At 38.5% G+C, this 24380-nt stretch overlaps 1 protein-coding gene and 1 pseudogene across 2 annotated transcripts in view; one reads left to right on the top strand and one right to left on the bottom strand.

The window, feature by feature from the left end:
* The window catches only part of RBMS2 (RNA binding motif single stranded interacting protein 2), a 59819-nt gene that overhangs the window by 5554 nt on the left and 29885 nt on the right, over window positions 1-24380 (top strand). The window lies entirely within an intron of this gene.
* Window positions 9984-24347, bottom strand: LOC149748016 (RNA-binding protein 7 pseudogene; annotated as a pseudogene).

The raw sequence follows: 24380 nt of genomic DNA on the forward strand, positions 1-24380 counted from the left end.
GCCCAGCCGCTCCGCGGCACACGGGATTCTCCCGGACTGGGGCACGAACCCGTGTCCCCTGCATCGGCAGGCAGACTCTCAACCACTGAGCCACCAGGGAAGCCCTATAGCTGTTCTTTGAAGAAAAAAGGTGCCTTAGACATTTAAGGATCTTTTACTCATTTGATGGATTGTTGGACAGTGGGTAAGAATTCCTGATGCTTTCTTACACACCTAGGGAGACTGTTATAGGTGAACAAAGTATCTGATCAAGGCATTGGTAAATGTTTAGACCCAAAACACCTAGTGTTAGTTTATGGGTGTTAGTTTATGGGTGTTAGTTTATGTGGTATTCATTCTGTTACATCCTTAAGAAATATGGGTTCATATTTGTTATCAATTTTATATGTATATATATGTACAGACACACACACACACATAAATCAATATGATTTTGATAGATATCTAATCTGTCTTTATTCTTTTCATATCTTGTATACTACTGTATGAAATCTCCTTCCTAATTTTTTCCCTCCAAGTCTATCAGGTTACCCATTAAAATACAGTAAAATGAATTCCAGAAATTGTTTTTTTCCCTATTAGCGGCTTCATGTATTTGATGCTATCTAAAATATTCTCTTTTCTTAGCTCTCCACTCCCTTTCCCGCTTGTTGTATAGGAAACATTTAAACAGCTTCTAAATCTAGGATAGTGTAGGGGACAAGAGGTATGATTGCGGACCGGGATTCAAATCTCATATCTCTTTCTGATAACTTGTAAGGTTTGAGAAACACATTAGGAAACCTGGGGTAAGGGTAGATACATACTTACTAGTGTATTTGTCAAGTATTCTTTGAGTTCTTACAGGTCACTGCTATGATGACATCACTTTGTGACTATATCGATGACTCCTTGTGTTTGTGGGTGTTGGGTATATTTAAACTAATTGATTACTACACTGCTCTTTGTCTTTTTGTTTATATGTATGGCCTAATGTGTTCATTCATTTTTTGGGAAGAATGTTTCAAGTGAATTTGCTCATGTAATTTGTCCATTTTTATACTGAAAATTAAATTTTTAAAATAACTTATTAGTTTATAGTAATAAATGTAAGACATGTCTACTTTTAAAATTTAAGCATAAAGAGGCATGTAAAATAAGAAGTCAGGTCTTCCCTTCATGTCCTGAAGTTCCTTACCTAAATCCCACTCCTTAAGGGAAATAACTAGTAGCAGTTTGCTCTATCTATTCTACCAGACTTTTTTCTATGACAAAGTAAAGTTTTAATTTTGACATTGGCTTATTTGCTCAGTTTCTCAAGTAGGACAAGTCTATGGAAAAAAGTTCTTAGACCTGTCTGGAACATTTAAAAAACTGAAATAAAAAACAAAATTCTTAACTTCTGAAAAAGTACACATAAATATGTGCTTTTATTGTCCATCATTTTGTTATACCAGAATCTGGAAATAATAGATTTGCAGAGATCTGCCTTCTTTAAGGAACATTTTTACATCATAATTTACTGTAGTCATCACTTCTGGTTGGTGGAATAAAAATAATTTCCAGTGAGCTCAGTTTGAAAAGACATTTGTACATTACTGTTGTGACTTCATTAGTTTTATTTACTTGTCTTTATTATTTATTTATTTATTTATGTCTGCATTGGGTCTTCGTTGCTGTGCTCAGGCTTTCTCTAGTTGCAGAGAGCAGGGGCTACTCTTGGTTGTGTGCACAAGCTTCTCACTGAGGTGGCTTCTCTTGTTGTGGAGCACGGGCTCTAGGCCCGCGGGCTTAAATAGTTGTGGCACACGGGTTTAGTTGCCCTGCAGCATGTGGGATCTTCCCGGACCAGGGCTTGAACCCGTGTCCCCTGCATTGATAGGCAGATTCTTAACCACTGCGCCACCAGGGAAGTCCTACTTGTCTTTAAAAAGTAGGATTGGGGCTTCCCTGGTGGCGCAGTGGTTGAGAGTCCGCCTGCCAATGCAGGGGACACGGGTTCGTGCCCCGGTCCGGGAAGATCCCACATGCCGCGGAGCGGCTAGGCCCGTGAGCCATGGCCGCTGAGCCTGCGCGTCCGGAGCCGGTGCTCCGCAATGGGAGAGGCCACAACAGTGAGAGGCCCGTGTACCGCAAAAAAAAAATAATAATAATAACAAAAATAAAAAGTTGGATTGTCTGGGGACTTCCCTGGCAGTCCAGTGGTTAGGACTCGGCGCTTTCACTGCCATGGCCAGGGGTTCAGTCCCTGGTCAGGGAACTAAGATTCTGCAAGCCCTGAGATATGGCAAGAAAGAAAAGTAGGATTGTTTTATTTTGAAACATATTTGTATACTTTATCAGGAAAGTTGTTAACTGAGGAGCCCAGGACGATTATAGTTTTCTTATTCTTTTTTGGCTGTTGTAAATATAGGCATACAATCAGCAAATATGTAATGCCTGATAAAGGCACATTCTTTCTCAGGATGTAGTGTTGAATATCCTTTCCTTTCTTTGGAATTAAAATAGTCACAGAAGGGGGAAAATGTGGATTTCAAAGAGAGATTCTGCAAAATTATGGTACATGAAAAAAAAACACATCTATTTTAATGGCCTTCAATTATTCTTTGTTCTTAAAAAAAAAAAAAAAGATCAGAGTTCTAGGGTCTCAACACTTCCTTCAACTTTTGAAAGAGTTGCCTCAGTAGAGAGATTTGAGTATAGGTGAGATTGAAAGAGGAAGTGTTTGGGACTAAAGGAATTTCAGACTTGTAAAGAACCTAACCACGCCTTCCCTGACATCATCTTCCTGGCATGTGTTATTATAAGTTAACTCCTCAGAGCATCAGCAACCATTCCCTTTGGAAAAAAAGAAAAGGGACTGTGTTTAACTTGGGATAATTTGCCTTCCCCAACCTATTTTGCAGAAATTTCTATTTCTTCTTGATTTTAACATATTGAAGACCATATTGGGGCTGGAAGTTGTGGGGAGTGGAGGCAATGATGAGAGTAGAACTGACTGGTAGGCACTGCCAGACTTTCACTCTTTAAGAAGTTTGAGTTACCTGAAATTTTTGGAAGAATTTACTCAGGAGAGAAGAAAGTAGGAAGCAAGACTAGAATTGTTTATACTTCTAACAGGGAGAGAGAATTTTTCTGTGTTTACTACATTTTCATCCAGTTTCCATCAAATCAAATTTAGTAGAACTTTTAAAGTCTAACATCTCTTGACTGGGGGCAGCTAATAGTTCTGTTATCAGTAATTAAGTTAACTCAGTTGGTTAAAGTTTAGTAGTAATGTCTTTCCATTGATTCCTCCTTTTTTTTTTTTTAGCTCTACTACACTAACTTATGCCCTCATTACCACAGCAATAAACATTCCGTATGATCTCCTTGTCTCCTATTTCTCCACTCCCTACCCCTTGACTCCAAGTAATTTTATACCTGCTACCAGAATAATCTTCCAACATTCCAGCAGTTTAGTGCTGAGCATTTCTTATATACAAACCTTTAATGGCTATGTATTACCTGCTAAACAAAGTCCAAATCCTTAGCCCAATACCCACTGTTTATCCAGCCTTTCCTTATCTTCCCCACCTCTCCTGTATGATTTCATCACATTGACTCTGCTCTAGCCATTTGTGTTACCTGCAGTTCTCTGGATATAACCTTTGGTTGTCGGTTTACATTTCTCATCCCATAAGAAAATATGCTGTATAATAAAACAGAAAAATATAGAAAAGAACAGGACCAAATAAAATATAGATTAGAATAGGAAGTCAGGGACTTCCCTGGTAGTCCAGTGGTTAAGACTCTGTGCTTCCAATGCAGGGGACATGGGTTCGATCCCTGATCGGGGAACTAAGATCCCACGTTCCACGCGGTACGGCCAAAAAAAAAAAAAAAAAAAGTCAGCTGGAATTAAAATGCAGATGTGCAAACCATAGAATTAATCCTGGAAGATGAAGGCTGATGAATAGTCATTGATTTTGTCAGTGTAGAGGTGGTTGGTGACTTTGACGTGCAATTTCAGAGCGGGGGAGCAAAAGCAGGGTTGGAGTGGGTTGTTGAGTGAAAGAAGGTAAGGAAGTATAGATGGTATATATAAACTAATCTTTTAAGAACTTTGATTAAGATGAAGAGCAGAACCCAATTTAAAAAATGGGCAAAAGGTCTGAATAGATATTTCTCCAGAGAAGATCTACAAATAGCCATGAAAAGATGTTCAGCATCATTAGCCATCAAGGAGTCAAAACCACAGTGAGATACCACTTCACACCCACAAGGATGGCTGTAATCAAAAACACAGATAATAATGTGTGGTGTAATTGGACCCTTATACACTGCTGATGGGAATATAAAATGGTGCAGCTGCTTTGAAAAACAGTTTGGCGGTTCCTTAAAAGGTTAAACACACTCCAAGAGAAATTAAAACACGTCCACACAAAAGCCTGTACATCATTGTTCATAGCAGCATTATTCATAATAGCCGAAAGGTGGAAACAACCCAAATATCCATCAGCTGATGAAAGGATAAATAAAATATTATATATACCCATACAATGGAATTTTGGAATTTTATTCAGTGATAAAAAGTAATTAGAGGGACTTCCCTGGTGGCACAGTGGTTAAGAATCCGCCTGCCAATGCAGGGGACACGGGTTCCAGAAGATCCCACATGCTGTGGAGCAACTAAGCCCGTGCGCCACAACTACTGAGCCCGCGTGCCACAACTACTGAAGCCTGTGTGCCTAGAGCCTGTGCTCTGCAACAGGAGAAGCCACTGCAATGAGAAGCCTGTGCACAGCAACGAAGAGTAGCCCTTGCTTGCCGCAACTAGAGAAAGCTCGCGCAGCAATGAAGACACAACACAGCCAAAAAAAAAAAAATAATAATAGAGTACTGATACATTCTACAAAATGGATGAACCTTGAAAACATTATGTTAGTGAAAGAAGCCACTCACAAAAGAACACATACATTTGACTCTTGAACAATGCGGGGCTTGGGAAAATCTATGTGTAAGCTATAGTCGATCATCCATATATACGTGACTCCTCTATATCCATGGTTCTGCATCGTAGGATTCAACCAACAGCAGGTCTTGCTGTAGTGTAGTATTTACTATTGAAGAAAATCCCCATATAAGTGGACCTGTGCAGTTCAAACCTGTGTTGGTCAAGGGTCAACTGTATTTGATGCTTCCATGTATATGAAATATCCAGAATAGGCAAATCCAGAGAGACAGAAAGCAGATTAGTAGTTGCCTAGGGATGGAGTAGGAGATGGTTAGGGGGGAAAAGAGGAGTGACTGGTAATGGGTATTGGGTTTCTTTCTGGGGTCATGAAAATGTTCTAAAATTGACTATGGTGATAGTTGCACAACTCTGTGATCCAAATACCATTGAAATTATACTTTAAATGGGTTAATTACATGGTATATAAGTTATAGCTCATAAAGTTGTTATTTTAAAAAGATAGGGAGCAGAGAAATGAGATAAAGCCTGGAAGAGGATGGTGGTAGTGTTGAGAGAATTTTCTTAAAGATGGGAGATATGGGAGCCAAAATGTAAAAAGAATCATGATGAGTAACTTGATACTTACTTTCCAAATATATATGTTCATATTCGTATCCCTCCTACTCTCTGATTCTTTTGTCATTGTGCCTCATGTAGTACTCAGCCTCTGATCCTTTTGTTGTTGTTGTTGCTTCCTTTTGGAATGGCCTTTCTGTTCATTTGTTCACTCTGCCCACATTCGTTAAATAGCTCCAGAATGCTAGGACCTGGGGCTAAGGCATGATGGTGGCCATTCAAGAGCTCACAGTCAAAACTGTCTTTCAAAACCCTAACTACGCTTTAGAAGTTCAGCTGAAATGTTACCTCTTCTATAAAGCTTCTCCTAATCCCTCTACCTCCTAACCCCAAAGGGGACTTTTTTTCTTAGCCTCCATAATATTTTGTACTTCATATGTGGTATTTATATAATTTTGCATTGTATTGGAATCATTTAGGTGATTGTCTTATCTTCATTGCTGTAGTGTAAACTCTGTAAAGGTAAAGACAGTGTTGTTCAGTTTATTATGCTCTGAAACACCTGATATAGCATCTTAAGCCTATCTAGTAGATACTTAAAATATGTATCCTAATAAATGTAATTAAACTAATGTTAGGCATTAGATTAAGAAAAGGAAAGCAGCATTTTGTTCTATACAAATTGTGAAATTTCGAAGGGGGTGGGAGGGAGGGATAAATTGGAAGATTGGGATTGACATATACACACCACTATTTATATAAAATAGATTACTAATAAGGACCTACTGTATAGCACAGGGAACTCTACTCGATACTGTGTAATGACCTGTATGGGAAAAGAATCTAAAAAAGAGTGGATATATGTATATGTATAACTGATTCACTTTGCTGTACACCTGAACCTAACACAACATTGTAAGTAAACTAGACTCTAATAAAAATTTTAAAATAAAATAAAGTTGTGAAATTTGGAGTTAGATCTGAATTTAAATATGGCTTTTGTCACTTATTAGATGTGTGACCTAGTTCCAAGTTTCTTAGGCTCTCTGACCTTGAGTTCTTCATCTTAAAGTACTGATATACTTTATTGGGTTATTTTTGAGGATTGGTGATATTTGTTAATATTTATAATCATATATCAGTATGTAAATAGACTGTTTTATCAAAAAAAAACCCTTTTTCTTGATGCCATTTCTTCCTCCACCTGCTGCCCCATTTCTCTTCTTCCCTTTATATAAACTATCTGAAAGTGTTGTTTATTCAAGAGTTATATACTTGCTGTCTCCAATTTATTTCCTTCCATTACTTTTTCTTTTATTATCTTTAATATATTATTTGATAATACAAAAGGTTACATGTAACTGTAAAGCATAATAATAAGAGGAACACCTGTAAACCCATCTTCCAACTCAAGAACTAGAATCATTGCCCGTAAATTGCATATATTTAGGAGTTTCTCCCCATCCCATCCCCTCCCTCCCTCCCTTCTAGAGGTAACCACTCTTTTAAATTTTATATTTATTATTCTATTGCTTTTTTAAAACATAGTTTAAAGTCATGTTTAATTTGCTTGTTTACATTGTTCTAAGTACTTTATGTATAATTATATATATCATTTAATCCTTATGACAATTTCATTATTACTTTCCCTGTTTCACAGATGAGACAAAATGAACTACAGAGAGTTTAATAATCACGTTGCTAGTGAATGGCCCAGCTGGGATTTGAACCCAGATAGTTTGGCTCCTAGTCTGTGCTCTCAACCACTACTATATTGTCTTATTGCAATTAGACAAACAGTCTTCTGTTTGTTTCCATTCAGTATTACATCTTCATGATTAATTCATGTTGTATATAGCTGTTTTATTCATTTTTTCATGTTGTATAATATTTCATTTTGTGAATATACCATAATTTATCCATTCTCCTGCCAATGAGCTTTTGGATTAATCCAGGCTTGTTTTTGCTATTCCTAACATTGATGCGCAGAATATTATCATTTATGTGGTACATTTGTGTAAGAATTTCTTTTGGGTTTATACCTAGGAGTGGTATTGTGCAGTATAGGTATGTGAATGTTCACCTTTAAGAGATAATGCTATGGAATTCCCTGGCGGACTGGTGGTTAGGACTCTGCACTTCCACTTTAGGGGGCACGGGTTGGATCCCTGGTTGGGAACTGAGATCCTGCATGCTGCACAGCATGGCCAAAAAAATTAATTAATTAAAAAAGAGATAATGCTAAATTGCTTTCTAACTATACCACATTTGTTTCCATCAACAGTGTAAAATTTACTGTAGACTCACATCCTCTCTACTTGTTGATAGTGTCATACCTCTCATTTTCTCCTAAACCTAATCCAGTTAGGCTTTTACTCCCACCACTCCACCAAAACTGCTCTTATGAAGGTCTGCAGTGACTTTCACGTTCTTCAGTGGTCAGTTCGTAGCCCTCATCTTACTTTTTTTTTTTTCCTCATCTTACTTTTAATCTATTGTCAACACTTGACACGTTTGATCACACAATTCCTTGGAACACTTTCTTCATTTGGTTTGCAGACCACCATACCCTCCTGTTCCTCTAGTATCTGTGGCCTTTCCTCTTCAGGCTCCTTTGCTGGTTCCTCCCAATTTTCCTGATCTCTAAACCTTGGAGATCCCCAGGACTCAGTCCTTGTTTCTTTTCTATCTACACTTCTTCCTTCATAATTTTATCTAGTCTCGTAGCTTTAAATATCACCCATATTTAATGGAAAATAGAAACCCTGCTGGATCCCACGTCTCCTGCCAGTTACTGTCCCATTTTTCTGATCCCTTTTATAATCCACCTTCTTGAAAAGTAGTTCCTACCTATAGAATCTCTACTTCATTACATCTTACTCTCTTTTTCGTAGTATTTGGGGTTTTTCTTAAAAATAAATTTATTTATTTTTGGCTGCTTTGGGTCTTCGTTGCGGTGCGCGGGCTTCTCATTGCGATGGCTTCTCTTGTTGCAGAGCACGGGCTCTAGGCACATGGGCTTCAGTAGTTGCGGCATGCAGGCTCAGTAGTTGTGGCTCCCGGGCTCTAGAGCGCAGGCTCCGTAGTTGTGGCGCACGGGCTTAGTTGCTCCACGTCATGTGAGATCTTCCCGGACCGGGGATCGAACCCGTGTCGCCTGCATCGGCAGGCGGACTCCCAACTACTGCGCCACCAGGGAAGCCTTCCATTTTTAAGTATACAGTATAATAGTGTTAAGTACGTTTACATTGTGCAACCAATCTCTAGTAGAACTCTTTTCATCTTGTGAAACTGAAAATCTACACCATTAATCAACTTCCCATTCTCCCCTCCCCGTAGCTTTTGGCAACCACTATTCTATGTTCTGTTTTATTAATTCTCTAAGTCCCTCATATAAGTGTAATCATACAGTATTTGTCTTTTTGTGATTGGCTTATATCACTTAGCATAATGTCCTCAAGGTTCATCCATGTTGTAACATATGTCAGAATTTCCTTGCTTTTTTTCCTTTAATTATTATTTTATTTTTTTATTTTTGGCTGCATTGGATCTTCGTTGCTGTGCATGGGCTTTCTCTAGTTGTGGTGAGCGGAGGCTACTCTTTCTTGCGGTGCCGGGGCTTCTCACTGCGGTGGCTTCTCTTGTTGCGGAGCGCGGGCTCTAGGCTCGTGGGCTTCAGTAGTTGTGGCTTGCGGGCTCTAGAGCGCAGGCTCAGTTGTTGTGGCACACAGGCTTAGCTGCTCCGCAGCATGTGGGATCTTCCCGGACCAGGGCTCGAACCCTTGTCCCCTTCATTGGCAGGCGGATTCTTAACCACTGCGCCACCAGGGAAGCCCCAGAATTTCCTTGCTTTTTAAGGCTGAATAATATTACATTGAATGTATTTACTTCTTTTTTTTTTGGCCACACCACATGTCTTATGGGATCTTAGTTCCCCAACCAGGGATTGAACCGGGGTCCACGGCAGTGAAAGCCCGAGTCTTAACCACTGGACTGCCAGGGAATTCCCGCATTGAATGTATATACCACATTTTGTTTATCCATTCATCTGTGAGAGATACTTGAGTTGCTTCCATCTTTTGGCTGTTGTGAATAATGTTGCTATGAACATGGGTGTATAAATATCTCTTCAGACTCTGCTTTCAATTCTTTTGGGTATATTCCCAGAAGTGGAATTGCTGGATCATATGGTAATTCTATTTTTAATTTTTTGAGGAATTACCACATTGTTTTCCTTAGCGGCTGTACCATTTTACATTCCCACCAACAGTGCACAAGTTCTGATTTCTCCAAATCCTTGCCAACACTTATTTTCTGTTTTTTTTTTGATGGTAGCCATCCTAATGGGTGTGACAGGGTATTTCATTATGGTTTTGATTTGCATTTGTCTAATGATTAGTGATGTTGAGCATCTTTTCATGTGCTTATTGGCCATTTGTATATTTTCTTTGGAAAAAATTTAAGTCCTTTGCCCATTTTTTAAAATGGGATTGTTTGTTTTTTTGTTACTGAGTTGTAGAGTTCTTTATATATTTTGGCTATTAACTCTTTATCAGGTATACGATTTGCAAGTATTTTCTTTTTTTTTTTCAAGGAATGAATTTTTGTTTTAATCTTTTTAAAAATTATTTATTTTTGGCTGCTTTGGGTCTTCGTTGCTGCGCGCGGGCATTCTCTAGTTGTGGCGAGCGGGGGCTACTCTTGGTTGCGGCGTGCGGGCTTCTCATTGAGGTGGCTTGTCTTATTGCAGAGCACAGGCTCTAGGCACACAGGCTTCAGTAATTGTGGCACGTGAGCTCAGTAGTTGTGGCTTGCGGGCTCTAGAGTTCAGGCTCAGTTGTTGTGGTGCACGGGCTTAGTTGCTCTGTGGCATGTGAGATCTTCCTGGACCAGGGCTTGAACCCATGTCCACTGCATTGGCAGGCAGATTCTTAACTACTGTGCCACCAGGGAAGTCCCTAGGAATGAATTTTTATAAACAAGTTCTACAATGAAAAGGAAACAGCATCTGTTTTTTAAAATTAACTATTTTTAGTTTTGGCTGTGTTGGGTCTTTGTTGTTGCACGCGGGCTTTCTCTAGTTGTGGTGAGCGGGGGCTACTCTTCGTTGCAGTGCGCAGGCTTCTCATTGTAGTGGCTTCTCTTGTTGTGGAGCATGTGCTCTAGGCGTGTGGGCTTCAGTAGTTGTGGCACACGGGCTTAGTAGTTGTGGCTCGCGGGCTGTAGAGCACAGGCTCATTAGTTGTGGCAGACGGGCTTAATTGCTCGGCGACATGTGGGATCTTCCCGGACCAGGGCTGAAACCCGTGTCCCCTGCATTGGCAGGTGGATTCTTAATCACCATGCCACCAGGGAAGTCCTGGAAACAGTATCTTGATACATAAAAGTTTTGTTAAACAAGGTTTTAAAGTTTTTAAATCAGAAAGTGTTTAAGACTAAATTCTCAAATGTTCAAATAAAAACAAAAAGCAACCTCTACAATTTCAACAATAAAATGTGTCCTTGTGCACTTGTCTTGGATACTTTGAAAATGTTAAAATTTTAGAAGTTTGAGTGATAGAGGCAGCACTTAAAGGTTTTGTGAACCATTTTTTCCCCCAAAAAAGTATACTTTTAGTAAAACATTTTACCATTTTATCTGACCATGCATTTACATTTTTATTCTTCCAGAATAAGGGGATTTACATTAACACTGTATTTTTACAGTAAAAAAATACATTTAGAGATATTTAACTTACTGAGTGGCTTCAGTCATACATCAAACATGATTTAATGAACAAATTCTAAAATTTTATAATGAAATAGCACATGTAGATGTATACTTGTATGTTCAGTTACAGTAAAGTTCAAGATTATGTCACAGAACTTACAGAAGTTAAATAATATGATTTATCCTGAAACTTTACCAAAAAGCTTTCTGAAATGTTAGTAAAATGAATCACTGAAGTTACATTTTCTCATTTATTAACAAAATACTGAGTCATTTCAGACTATCAACTTGAATGTTTTCTATTATATACACCAAAAATCTGATTCACTAACAAGAAACTTCTTGCAGTACAAAAAGATAACAGATAATTAAAATATTTGCTCCATAGTACAACTAATCCATATAATACATCCCTTCCTCAACTGTCTAAAGTGATTAGGAATTGTGGCACCTTCGTTTGCATAAAACCCTTGCCTCCTCTTAAAACCCTGAGGTGAAAGGTTATTAATGTAATAAAACTAGAACCACAATTCTTCTCATTTCTGTATTGGACTGCTGTTAGGTTTTAAAATTTTTATAAAGAAATGTGGCGACTTATAAAGCTGTATACAGTTTTTTAAGAAAACAGTCCCAGACAAATTAACAAAAAGGGCCTAGAATAACCTTATGAAAACATCCTTTTATCACTTGTTAGTGTCGAGATGAGCACCATCTTCCTTCTCTACCACTGTCTCTTCTGTTATCATAGTCATGGCTCCAGCCATCGTGATTCCTATCTTCATAGAAGAAATCATCTCTGTTTTCTCTGTAATGATGGTCAGACCCATGATCAGTGGTTTAACACTGTTTACGGCTATAATGTCTATCCGCTATGTAGGAATGAATTCTGACTTTTCTCTGTGATAATGTGTATCTTGGTGCCACTGGGAGCTTGAAGACTGGTTAAAGGTATGATTATGTGGGAGACTTCCCTGGTGGCGCAGTGGTTAGGAATACACCTGCCAATACAGGGGACACAGGTTCAATCCCTGGTCTGGGAAGATCCCACATGCCACAGAGCAACTAAGCCCGTCTGCCACAACTACTGAGCCCTCGTGCCACAACTACTAAATCCCGTGCGCCTAGAGCCTGTGCTCTGCAACAAGAGGAGCCACTGCAATGAGAAGCACGTGCACCACAAGGAAGAGTAGCCCCCACTCGCCACAACTAGAGAAAGCCCGTGCATAGCAATGAAGACCCAATGCAGACAAAAATAAATAAAAATTTTTTTTAAAAAAGTATGATTATATGACCGAACTGATGGGGAAAATCCTGATTGATCCAGATATGGAGAACCAAATTTCCCTCCATGTGACATCTGTCTCAAAACACTGTTCATCACTGCTTGTCTCTGAAAATTTTCTGAAGAAGAGAAAGATCTTTGAATTATCTGTGCTGATCGAGTCATTTTAGCTCCTTTCCTACCTACTAGGAGATGTGGAAGTAGGGCTTGAATTTCCAACACGATGCTGGGGATATGACAAACTGACCTCCTGTGAGGCATGGTTACTTCCTAATCTAATCTGAATTTTGATGGGCCTTCCAAAAAACTTGATTCCATAAAGTAGATTCATGGCATAAGGAGCAGATACTTTATGTTCGAAATTCACAAACACAAACTGCTTTGCTTTACCATCCTTATCTTTTGGAATTTTCACTTTTATTACTGGCCCAGCCTGGTGAAAAAGCTCAAAAAGGAGCTCCTCTGTGACTTTGTTTCAGGGTTGCCCACAAAGAGAGTGTGATTTGCTTTGGCTCGCAAATATTTTCTTACATTCTGTAGGCTGCCTTTTTACTCTGTTGATTGTGTCCTTTGAAGCATGGAAGTTTTAAATATGGATATAGTCCAATTTATCCGTTTATTTCTTTTGTTACCTGTGCTTTTGGTGTCATATCCAAGAGATTGCCAAATCCAGTCTCATGAAGTTTTTCCCCTATGTTTTCTTCCAAGACGTTTAGGTCTTTGATCCATTTTGAGTTAATTTTTGTATAAGGGTAATTTTTTACCCTTACAGTGTAAGGTAAGGGTCCAATTTCATTCTTTTGCAGGTAGATATCCAGTTTTTCCAATACTGTTTGTTGGAAAGGCTGTTCTTTTCTCATTGAGTGGTCTTGGCACCCTTGTCAAATCATTTGACCATATGTGCAAGGGTTTATTTCTGGCTCTCTACTGTGTCCCATTGGTTAGTATGTCTGTCTTTATGCCAGTACCACACTGTTTTGATTACTATAGCTTTGTAATAATTTTTGAAATGAGAAAGTTTGAGACTTCCAGCTTTGTTCTTCTTGTTCAAGATTTGGCTATTCAGGGTACATTGAGATTCCAAATGAGTTTTAGGATGGAACTTTTTATTTCTGTAAAAAAACCTACAACATTGTTTTTCATTTACTTGTGTCTCCTTCCATTTCTTTCAGCAGTGTTTTGTAGTTTTCAATGTACAGATCTATCACCTCCTTGTTTACTTTATTCCTATTTTATTTTTGATGCTATTGTAAATGGATTTTCTTTATTTCTCTTTCAGATAGTTTGTGTATAGAAATAAAACTGATTTCATTGTTGGTGTATAGAAATGGAACTGATTTTTGTATGTTCGATTTTTGTGTGTGTGTGTGTGTGGTACGCGGGCCTCTTACTGTTGTGGCCTCTCCTGTTGCAGAGCACAGGCTTCGTACGTGCAGGCTCAGCGGCCATGGCTCACGGGCCTAGCCGCTCTGCGGCATGTGGGATCTTCCCAGACCGGGGCATGAACCTGTGTCCCCTGCACCGGCAGGTGGACTCTCAGCCACTGCGCCACCAGGGAAGCTCTGTATGTTCGATTTTGTATCCTGAAACTTTTTTAAAAAATTTATTTTTGGCGGCATTGGGTATTTGTTGCTGCACATGTGCTTTCTCTAGTGTGGCGAGCAGGGGCTACTCTTCATTGAGGTGCACAGGCTTCTCATTGCAGTGGCTTCCCTTGTTGCAGAGCACGGGCTCTAGGTGCATGGGCTTCAGTAGTTGTGGCTTATGGGCTCTAGAGCACAGGCTCAGTAGTTGTGGCACACGGGCTTAGTTGCTCTGCGGCATGTGCGATCTTCCTGGACCAGGGCTTGAACCCGTGTCCCCTGCACTGGCAGGCAGATTCTTAACCACTGTGCCACCAGGGAAGTCCGTGTATCCTGAAATTTTATGGAACTTGTTTATTAGGCCTCACACTTTTTTGATGGAGTCTTTAGAATTTTCTGTATACAAAATCATGTCGTCAGCAAACACACAATTTTACTTCTTCCTTTCCGATTTGGATGCCGTTATTTCTTTTTCTTGCCTAATTGCTCTGGCTAGGACTTCTAGTATTACGTTGAATAGGAGTGGTCAGAATGTTCACCCTTTTCTTGTTCTTGATCTTAAAGGAAAAGCTCTCAGACTTTCACTGTTGAATATGATATAAGCTGTGGGCGTGTCATATATGGCCTTTATTATGTTGAGGTATGTTCCTTCTGTACCCAATTTATTGAGTGTTTTTATCATGAAACGATGTTGAATTTTGTCAATTGCTTTTTCTGCATCTGTTGGGATTATCATGATTTTTGTTGTTCTGTTAATGTGCTATATCACATTTATTGATTTGTGTATATTGAACCATCCTTGCATCTCAGGGATAAGTCTCACTTGATCATGGTGTATGATGCTTTTAATGTGCTGTTGAATTTGTTTTGCTAGTATTTTTTTGAGAATTTTTGCACTTATGTTCATCATGGATGTTGGTCTGTTGTTTTATTTTAATGTCATCATCTGGCTTTGGTATCAGGGTAATGCTGGTCTTGTTAAATGAGTTTGGAAGTGTTCCCTCCTCCATTTTTTTGGAAGAGTTTGAGAAGAATTGGTGTTAATTCTTCTTTAAATGTTTGATAGAATTCACATGTGAAGCCATCTAGTCCTGGAGATTATCAGTCTCCTTGCTTATTAGTCTGTTCAGATTTTTTGTATTTTTATTATTAAGACTTGGTAGATTGTATGTTTCTAGGAATTTATTCATTTCTTCTAGGTTGTCCAATTTGGTGGCATATGATTGTCCATAGCAGTGTCGTATGATCCTTTGTGTTTCTGTGGTATCAGTTGCAATGTCTCCTCTTTCATTTTTAGTTTTATTTCTTTGAGTCCTCTCTCTTTTTTTCTTGGTAAATCTAGCTAAAGGTTTGTCAATTTAATCTTTTAAAAAAAACTAACAGTTTTCCATTGTTTATCTATTCCGGATTTCATTTATTTCTGCTCTGATCTTTGTTATCTCCTTCTTTCTGCTAACTTTGGGCTTAATTTGTCCTTTGTCCAGTTCCTTGAGGTTGTTTATTTGAGATCTTTTTTTTTTCTTCTTCTTAATGTAGGCAGTTATCACTCTAGACTTCCCTCTGTGCTCTATTTTTGCTGCATGCCATAAGTTTTGGTATGTTGTGTGTCCATTTTTGTTTGTTTCAAGATATTTTTTGATTTTATCTTTGACCCATTGGTTGTTCAGGAATGTGTTGTTTAATTTCCACATATTTGTGAATTTTCCAGTTTTCCTTCTGTTATTGATTTCTAGTTTATATCATTTTGGTCAGAAAAGATACTTGGTATGATTACAGTATTTTTAAATTTACTGAGACTTGTTTTGTGACCTAATGTGCTCTATCCTGGAGAATGTTCCAGGTGCACTTGAGAAGAAGGTGTGTTATGTTGTTTTTATTTTTTTAATTATTTTTTAATTTTTTTATTATTATTATTTTTTGCGATACGCGGGCCTCTCACTGTTGTGGCCTCTCCCATTGCGGAGCACAGGCTCTGGACGCACAGGCTCAGCAGCCATGACTCACAGGCCCAGCCGCTCCACGGCATGTGGGATCTTCCCAGACCAGGGCACAAACCCGTGTCCCCTGCATTGGCAGGTGGACTCTCAATCACTGCACCACAAGGGAAGCCCTGTTATGTTGTTTTTAGGTGGAAGGTTCTGTATATGTCTGTTAGGTCCATTTGATGTAAAGTATAGTCCGAGTCCATTGTTTCTGTATTGATTTTCTGTCTGGGTGATCCATTCATTATTGAAAGTGGAGTATCGAAATCCTCTGCTATTACTGTATTGTCTGTTTCTCCCATCAGATCTGTTAATATTTGCTCAATATTTTAGGTGCTCTGATGTTGGGTATATACACATTTACAACTGTTAACATCCCCTTGATGAATTGACCCTTTCTTATCATTATACAATGACTTTCTTTGTCTCTTGTTACAGTTTTTGACTTAAAGTTCTTTTTTCTGATATAAGTATAGTTATCCTTGCTTTCTTTTGGTTTCCATTTGTGTGGAATATCTTTTTCCAACCCTTCACTTTGTTCTTATGTGTGTCCTTGTAGTAAATGAGTCTTCTGCAAACAGCATAAACGTTAGACCTTGTTTTTTATCCATTCAGCCACTCTGTGCCTTTTGATTGGAGAATTTAATCCATTTACATTTAAAGTAATTATAACTAGGTAAGGACTTATTATTGCCATCTTGTTCATTGTTTTCTGGCTGTCTTGTAGTTCCTTTCTTCCTTTCTTTCTCTCTTACTGTCTTGCTTTATGAATTGATGATTTCTGATAGTGGTATACTTTGATTCCCTTCTCTTTATCTTATGTGTATCTGTTATAGGTTTTTGTTTTGTGGTTACCCTCAGGCTTACTTGAAACATCTTATAGATGTAACAGTCTATTTTAAACTGATAACAACTTAACTTTGATGGCATACAAAATCTACCCTTTTACCTCCACCCCCATTTTATGTTTTTCATGTCACAGTTTACATCTTTTTATATTGTGTGTCCATTAACAAATTATTGTAGCTATAGCTATTTTAATACTTTTGTCCTTTAACCTTTATACTAGAGTTAAGTGGTTAACACCACCACATTACAGTACTAGAGTATTCTGAATCTGACTGTATGTTTACCTTTACCAGTATGTTGTATATTTTCATATGTTTTTGTGTTACTAGTTAACATCCTTTCTTTTCAGATTGAAGAACTCTTCAGCATTTCTTGTTAAGGCAGGTCAAGTGGTGGTGAACTCTGTCAGCTTTTGTTAGGGAAAGTCTTTATCTTACCTTCACTTCTGAAGGACAACTTTGCTGGGTAAAGTATTCTTGTTTTGCATTTTTTTTCTTTCAGCATTTTGAATATATCATCCCATTCTCTCCTGGCCTGCAGGATTTCTGCTGAGAAATCTGCTTATAGCCTTATGGAGGCTCTGTTGTATGAGAGACATTTTTTTTTTTCGAACTGACTTTTAATTTGTCTTTGATTTTAGATGATTTTACTATAAGGCATCTTGGAGAAGGTCATTTTGGATTGAAACTTTGGAGTGAGCTATTAGCTTAATGAACTTGGATGTCCACATCTCTCTCCACATTTGGGAAGTTTTCAGCCGTTATTTCTTTGAATAAGCTTTCTACCCCTTTCTCTCTCTCTTCTGCAGCTCCAGTAGTTCGTAGCTTGTTTCTGTTATTATGCCCCGTAAGTCCCATAGGCTTTCTTCATTCCCTTTCATTCTGGTTTTTGTTTGTTTGCTTGTTTTTTTGTTTTCCTTCTGGCTGGATAAATTCAAATGATCTCTCTTCAGGCTCACTGATTCTTTCTTCTGCTTGCTCTAGTCCATAGTACTTTTAAGTTGCCCAGTCCAACTAGTGTTTTGTTTGTTTGTTTTTTAGTTTTTATCTTACATAACCTCTTAGTGGCATTGCTGGAGTTGACTATTCCCCATTTCTTGAAACTCTGTCTTTTGTTGCCTCCGGTAACACAACCTTCTTGGGTCTTGCCCTTTTGCCCTCCTCTTTTGACCTCCTTGTCAGTTACTCTACTCAATTTCTGAGTGTTTATATTTCTTCAGGCTTTCCTGCCTTCTTTCTAAATATACTTTATTCCTAGATTTCACTTATTACTATGCTAACAGATTTATAGATAATTGCTAGACCAGACTTCTCCTCTGTGTATCCAACTGCTGAATTGATATTTTTTTCCTAGAAATCTCACAGGTTATTAAAATTAACATATTCAAAATGTAATGATTGCTTTGCAGTCCTCAAATTGGCTCTCCCCTCCATCTCTACAGCATTAGTGAATGATACCATCATCCATCCAGTTACTCAAGCTAGACACTATACTTTCCTGCATCTAATTTATAAGCAAGCCCTTTGATTCTACCTATAAACTACACCTCAGATCTTTCCATTTCTCTCCACCTTTACAGCCATCTCTCCAATTATAGACTATATTGTCTCTTGTTTGGACTATTACAGTGGCCTCCTAATTGAGCTTGCCATTTCACCCCCTGCCTCACTCTTATTTATTCTTCCCATAGTAGCCAGAGTAATATTTTCAAAACATAGATCAGATCTTATAACTTCTCTCTTGCATAAAATTATTCACTGACTGTCTATTGTGTTTAATGAAAGCCAAGTACTTTAACACAGCCTGGAAGGCTCTGCCTACCCTTCCATCCTTCATTACACTCCAGCTTCACTGGCCTTCTGTTTCTTTCAGATTCAGTTGAAAATCTCACTTTGTGTCTTTTGCCCATTTCTCTTTCTGGAATGATCCTTTATTTCATTCTCTGAATGGCTAGTTTCTGCTCCTCCTTGAAGTCTCACTTAAATGTCACCTTTCTGACTGTACTAACTAAAGTAGGTCACAGCCTTCTGTTCTTTTTTTTTCCTAGCCCATTTATCACACTGGGTAATTATACAATTACTTTGTGATTATTTGATTAATGGCTATATCTCAACTAAATGCTGAATTCTGTTAGAACCAAGACCATCTCTAGTCTTTGTCTTAGACCATCTTTAGCTTGGCATTTTGTCCTTGCTATCAGACATAGTGCCTGGTACTCTAAATCGGGCATTAAGTATTTATTGAATGAATGGATGTGAGCTCCTTTTATATTTCAGGCACTATAAGAGCTTTATATGTATTTATTTCAATCCCCACACTAATCCTATTACATAGGTGCTGTTACTGTCTGCATTTTGCAGGTAAGGTTAAGCAACTTACCCAAAGTCACAGACTAGTACATAGCAACACTAGAATTAAACTATAGTCTTTGATTTTTGAGCCCTTGTGTTTTAACCCCTTTCTGCTAGTTAATGGGCTCTATAGTCAAGAAATATACTTTTGAAAAAACATTTAGTAAACATTGATTCATTGCCTACTCAATTGCTAAATGAATAGTAAATAACTGAGTGCTTATATCAAAACTGAATCTGATTTTTCCTCATTTGTGAAATAAAGGTCTTACATTATAAATGAAAATGATTTTCTTTGTTGTCCCAAATTGAATTATTACTAAATCATTATTTTACAATTATAGGATTTGTAAACTGGTAGGGCCAGGCACACTAACATTTTACCCTGGCCTCCATTTCAACTACCAGAGGAAATACTTGCCTAGCCCTTAAAGACCGCTGGGGTTTGCGGGTTTCAATTTGAAGCATCCTTCTTCCTCCACTCCAGTTAAGAAATAAGAAGAAAGTTTGACAAATGGAAATAAAAACAACAACTTTATTACTGATAACACTAATATTCAAGAAGGTAGCTTGTATCTGTGGGCCACTGGATTTTCTACTACTGCCAGAATTAGACAGATTTCTCCATCTAGGTGCAAGCAGTGATCAAAACCAAACCAAAGAGAAACTACAGACTTCCCCTGTGGGGCAACCCCTGTGAAACCTCACCAGTGTGTAAGGTAGCAAAGCTGAGTGTGTGCTCCCTTCAGGCAGCTGAACCCCCAGAGCGAAAGAGGACACAGCTGTGCTGCTGCTTCTACAGCTGCCTGCACAGCAGGAGCGATATGCTGATGTCTGTCCCTCTACACTGAAGGGAGCAGTGGAGTGGGCAGTAAGTGTTTTCTCCAGGGAAGATGATGATCAGATTCCTCAGTTCAGTCCCATTTTCACATATCAGACCAGTACTTAAATCTAGTAGATATTTTGATTATTGAGGTAAAATGATAAGCTAAGTTTCTTTACCTGTTTTTTTGTTTTTTTTCTTTTTGACTACACTGAGTGTCCTGTGGGATCTTAGTTCCCTGACCAGGGATGGAACTCACGCCCCCTGCAGTGGAAGCGCAGAGTCTTAACCACTGGACCACCAGGGAAGTCCCTCTTTACCTGTTTTCTGGTGTCATTTTAGACTGTTGATTTGAACACATTTTAGAAATTGATCTCTTAAAAAAATAATTGGAGCTAATTGTTGACCTTGCTTATAGTTCATGAAAGCCATTGCTGTTCCTGTGTTTAGACAAACAGCAATGGAAAGGATGCGGACTTGGGAACCAGATGATCCTCAGTCAAAAATAAGATTCTACTACTTATTAATTATGTAAACTTGGGAAAGAAAGAACTCCTCTGAACCTTAATTTCCATATCAATAAAAATGAAAACGGAGGGAATTCCCTGGTGGTCAGTCCAGTGGTTAGGACTCAGTGGCACTTTCACTGCCGTTGGCCTGAATTTGATCCCTGGTCAGGGAACTAAGATCCCACAAGCCGTGCAGCGTGGACAAAAAAAAAAGAGAAAAGAAAAGAAAATGGAAATTATACCTATCCCATTATCTCATTATCATTTTTTTTAAACAAACCTCCACCTTCCTACTTTCTAAATTTCTCTTCTACTGTCTCTTTTATTTATTTATTTTAATTTTTAAATTTTTGGCTGCATTGGGTCTTCGTTGCTGTGTGCGGGCTTTCTCTAGTTGTGGCAAGTGGGGGCTACTCTTCGTTGTGGTGCGTGGGCTTCTCATTGCGGTGGCTGCTCTTGTTGTGGAGCACGGGCTCTAGGCGCGTGAGCTCAGTAGTTGTGACTTGCCAGCTCTAGAGTGCAGGCTCAGTAGTTGTGGCACACGGGCTCAGTTGCTCCGCGGCATGTGGGATCTTCCTGGACCAGGGCTTGAACCCGTGTCCCCTGCATTGGCAGGTGGATTCTTAACCACTGTGCCACCAGGGAAGCCCTCATTATCTTCTTTGTAAAGATTATATTAGATAACAAAATCCTATGGGGCCTGGAATATGGTAAATAGCCAACATTTGTTATTTTCCCTTCCCTTCGCCTGAGAAAAAGATAATAAAAGGTCAGTTGACTATTGAGATTAACATCAATAGTCACTAGAGAAGCTATGTTGTTACTAGGAAGTTTTGTTTTGATTTTATGTTTTTATGTCATTGTTCTGTTTTTGCATTCCATCTTGTGCCTTTTGAAGGCCAACCTTTTCTCTCATTTTGCATTTCTTCATAGCATCTCCACATGCTACATATTAGATACAATAAGTAATTGTTCAGTTATAGATTCTTTTTTCTATTCTCCAAATAGTACCTACTTAATAAATTTTTTTTCAAAAACAAACAACTTTTTATTGACATATAGTTGACTAGTAATGTTGTGTTAGTTTCAGGGGTACAGCACAGTGATTCAGTTATACATATATATGTATTCTTTTTCAGATTCTTTTCCATTATAGGTTATTACATGATACTGAATATAGTTCCCTGTGCTATACAGTAAGTCCTTGTTGTTTTATTTTATATATAGTAGTGTGATTTATTTTATATATAGTAGCATGTATCTGTTAATCACAGACTCCTAATTTATCCCTCCCCCACCCCCTTTCCCCTTTGATAACCATAAGTTTGTTTTCTATGTCTCTGAGTCCATTTCTGTTTTGTAAATAAGTTCATTTGTATCATTTTTTTAGATTCCACTTATCAGTGATATCGTATGATATTTGTCTTTCTCTGTCTGGCTTACCAATCTCCAGGTCCATCCAGATGGTTGCAAATGGCATTGTTTCATTCTGTTTTATGGCTGAATAATATTCCATTGTACATATATATACTGAACCTTCTTTATCCATTCATGTGTTGACGGACATTTAGGTTGCTTCCATGTCTTGGCTATTGTAAATAGTTCTGCTGTGAACATTGGGGTGCATATATCTTTTTTTTTTTTTGGCCACGCTGCGTGGCATGCAGAATCTTAGTTCCCCAACAAGCGATCAAACCTGTGCCCCCTGCATTGGGAGCGTGGAGTCTTAACCACTGGACTGCCAGGGAAGTCCCCTATATCTTTTTTTTTTTAAACAAAATTTGCCATCTAAACCATTGTTTAAAATATTTATTTATTTATTTTTGGCTGTGTTGGATCTTCATTGCTGCGCGCAGGCTTTCTCTAGTTGCAGTGAGTGGGGGCTACTCTTCATTGTGGTGCGTGGGCTTCTCATTGTGGTGGCTTCTTTTGTTGCGGAGCACAGGCTCTAGGAGCATGGACTTCAGTAGTTGTGGCACGTGGGCTCAGTAGTTGTGGCGCACGGGCTTAGTTGCTCTGCGGCATGTGGGATCTTCCTGGACCAGGGCTCGAACCCGTGTCCCCTGCATTGGCAGGCAGATTCTTAACCAGCGTGCCACCAGGGGAGCCCCCCCTCAATATCGTTTTGAATTAGTTTTCTCTGGATATATGCCCAGCGGTGGGATTGCTGGATCATATGGTAACTCTAATTAAATGGTTTTTGAATGGGTTAATTTTTATGCTGGTACAAACGTAAGAATTTCCTTGACAATAAATTGCAAGAAATAGGGGACTACCCTTGTGGTCCAGTGGTTAAAACTCCGCACTCCCAATGCAGGGGGCCTGGGTTCAATCCCTGGTCGGGGAACTGAGATCCCACATACCACAACTAAGCCCGCTCGCCGCAACTACTGAGCCCATGAGCTCTAGAGCCCATGCGCTGTAACTAGAGAGCCTGTGCAGTGCAAGGAAGATCCAGCACAGCCTAAATAAATTTTTTAAATTCTTAAAGAAAACTGCAAGAAATAGGAATGGATAGGGAACTTGTCGATTAAAAGATGTGTCAGCAACCAGTGACAGTATATGGACCTTACTTGGATCCTATTTCAAACAAATAAACTGGCTAATTCCCTGGAGGTCCAGTGGTTAGCACTCCACGCTTTCACTGCCAAGGGCCTGGGTTCAATCCCTGGTCAGGGAACTAAGATCCCACAAGCCACACAGTGTGGCCAAAAAATTCAAATAAACTGTAAAACAAAATAAAACAATTCTGACATATATAAGACAATTGGAAATTTTAACTCTATTTTATAAAATTAAGGAATTATTAATTTTTAGATGATATAGAGTTGTTTGGGCTTTTTTTTAAAGAGATCTTTCAGAGCTACATGCTGAAATATTTTGTAATGAAATTATATATTTGCTATTTGCTTTGAAATAATATGGGAGGTAAGGAAATAGGTGGAGTTACAAATGAAGCAAGTTTGTCCATGAATAATTGTTAAAGCTAAGTGATAAATGTGTAGGGATTCATTATACTCTTCTTTTGCCTTTGTATGTTTTCCATAATTAATAGTAAAAAAAGTTATTCTTATTAAACTTTGCTTCCCATCCTCTGAACCAGGACTGTCTTTTTTTTTTTTTAATAGGTTAAGATATGAGCAACTTTAATACCACAGCCAGGCTAATTATTACTTAAGGTTATCACTGAATGCAACTGTCAGGAGTAAGCCTAAGCAAAGATAGAGAAGAAGGGAAAAAATGGAGGAAGAATGGAAAAGAGCAAGAGAGAGGATGGAGACTAGAGAAAGAGAAAGAAGTGAAGGGGTAGTAGAGGGTTGCCTCTAAGCTATAAGTCTCTTATTCTCATTCTAAATTTTCTTCCAATTTCACCTCCAAAGGATACCAGAGGTAAGTAGAAACCTGAGATTCTGCTCTGTAAGTTCTGTCAAAACTTTTTGTAATAAGGAGAAAGAAAAATCGCTGTTTTGTTTTAATATATCAGCCTAAAAGAACAGGGATTCCCCCTTTTCTATATTCTTTATGGATTAAGTATACTGTAGCTATTATATAAATAGTATATCTTTATGTGGCTATGGGTACTGGACCTTGCAAAAATTCTTACATAACCTTCCACATTACTATCCAGGAATTAGGTAGAACTTATAGAACTTTCTCTTCCTCTTTTGGAGACCTTATCACTTTGTTTATAGTTGGCTTTTGGTATTCAGTTCTTACTTTGGCAATCAGTCGTCACCTCCACCCCTTACCTCCGACTTCTGCCCCATTCCCAATTGTAGTTTAAGACTGTGAGTTTGATA

The sequence above is a fragment of the Delphinapterus leucas genome, chromosome 11 (genome assembly GCF_059928025.1).
Source record: "Delphinapterus leucas isolate spDelLeu-1000000601 "Yukka" chromosome 11, BTC_Dleu_Yukka2, whole genome shotgun sequence".
NCBI lineage: Eukaryota > Metazoa > Chordata > Mammalia > Artiodactyla > Monodontidae > Delphinapterus > Delphinapterus leucas.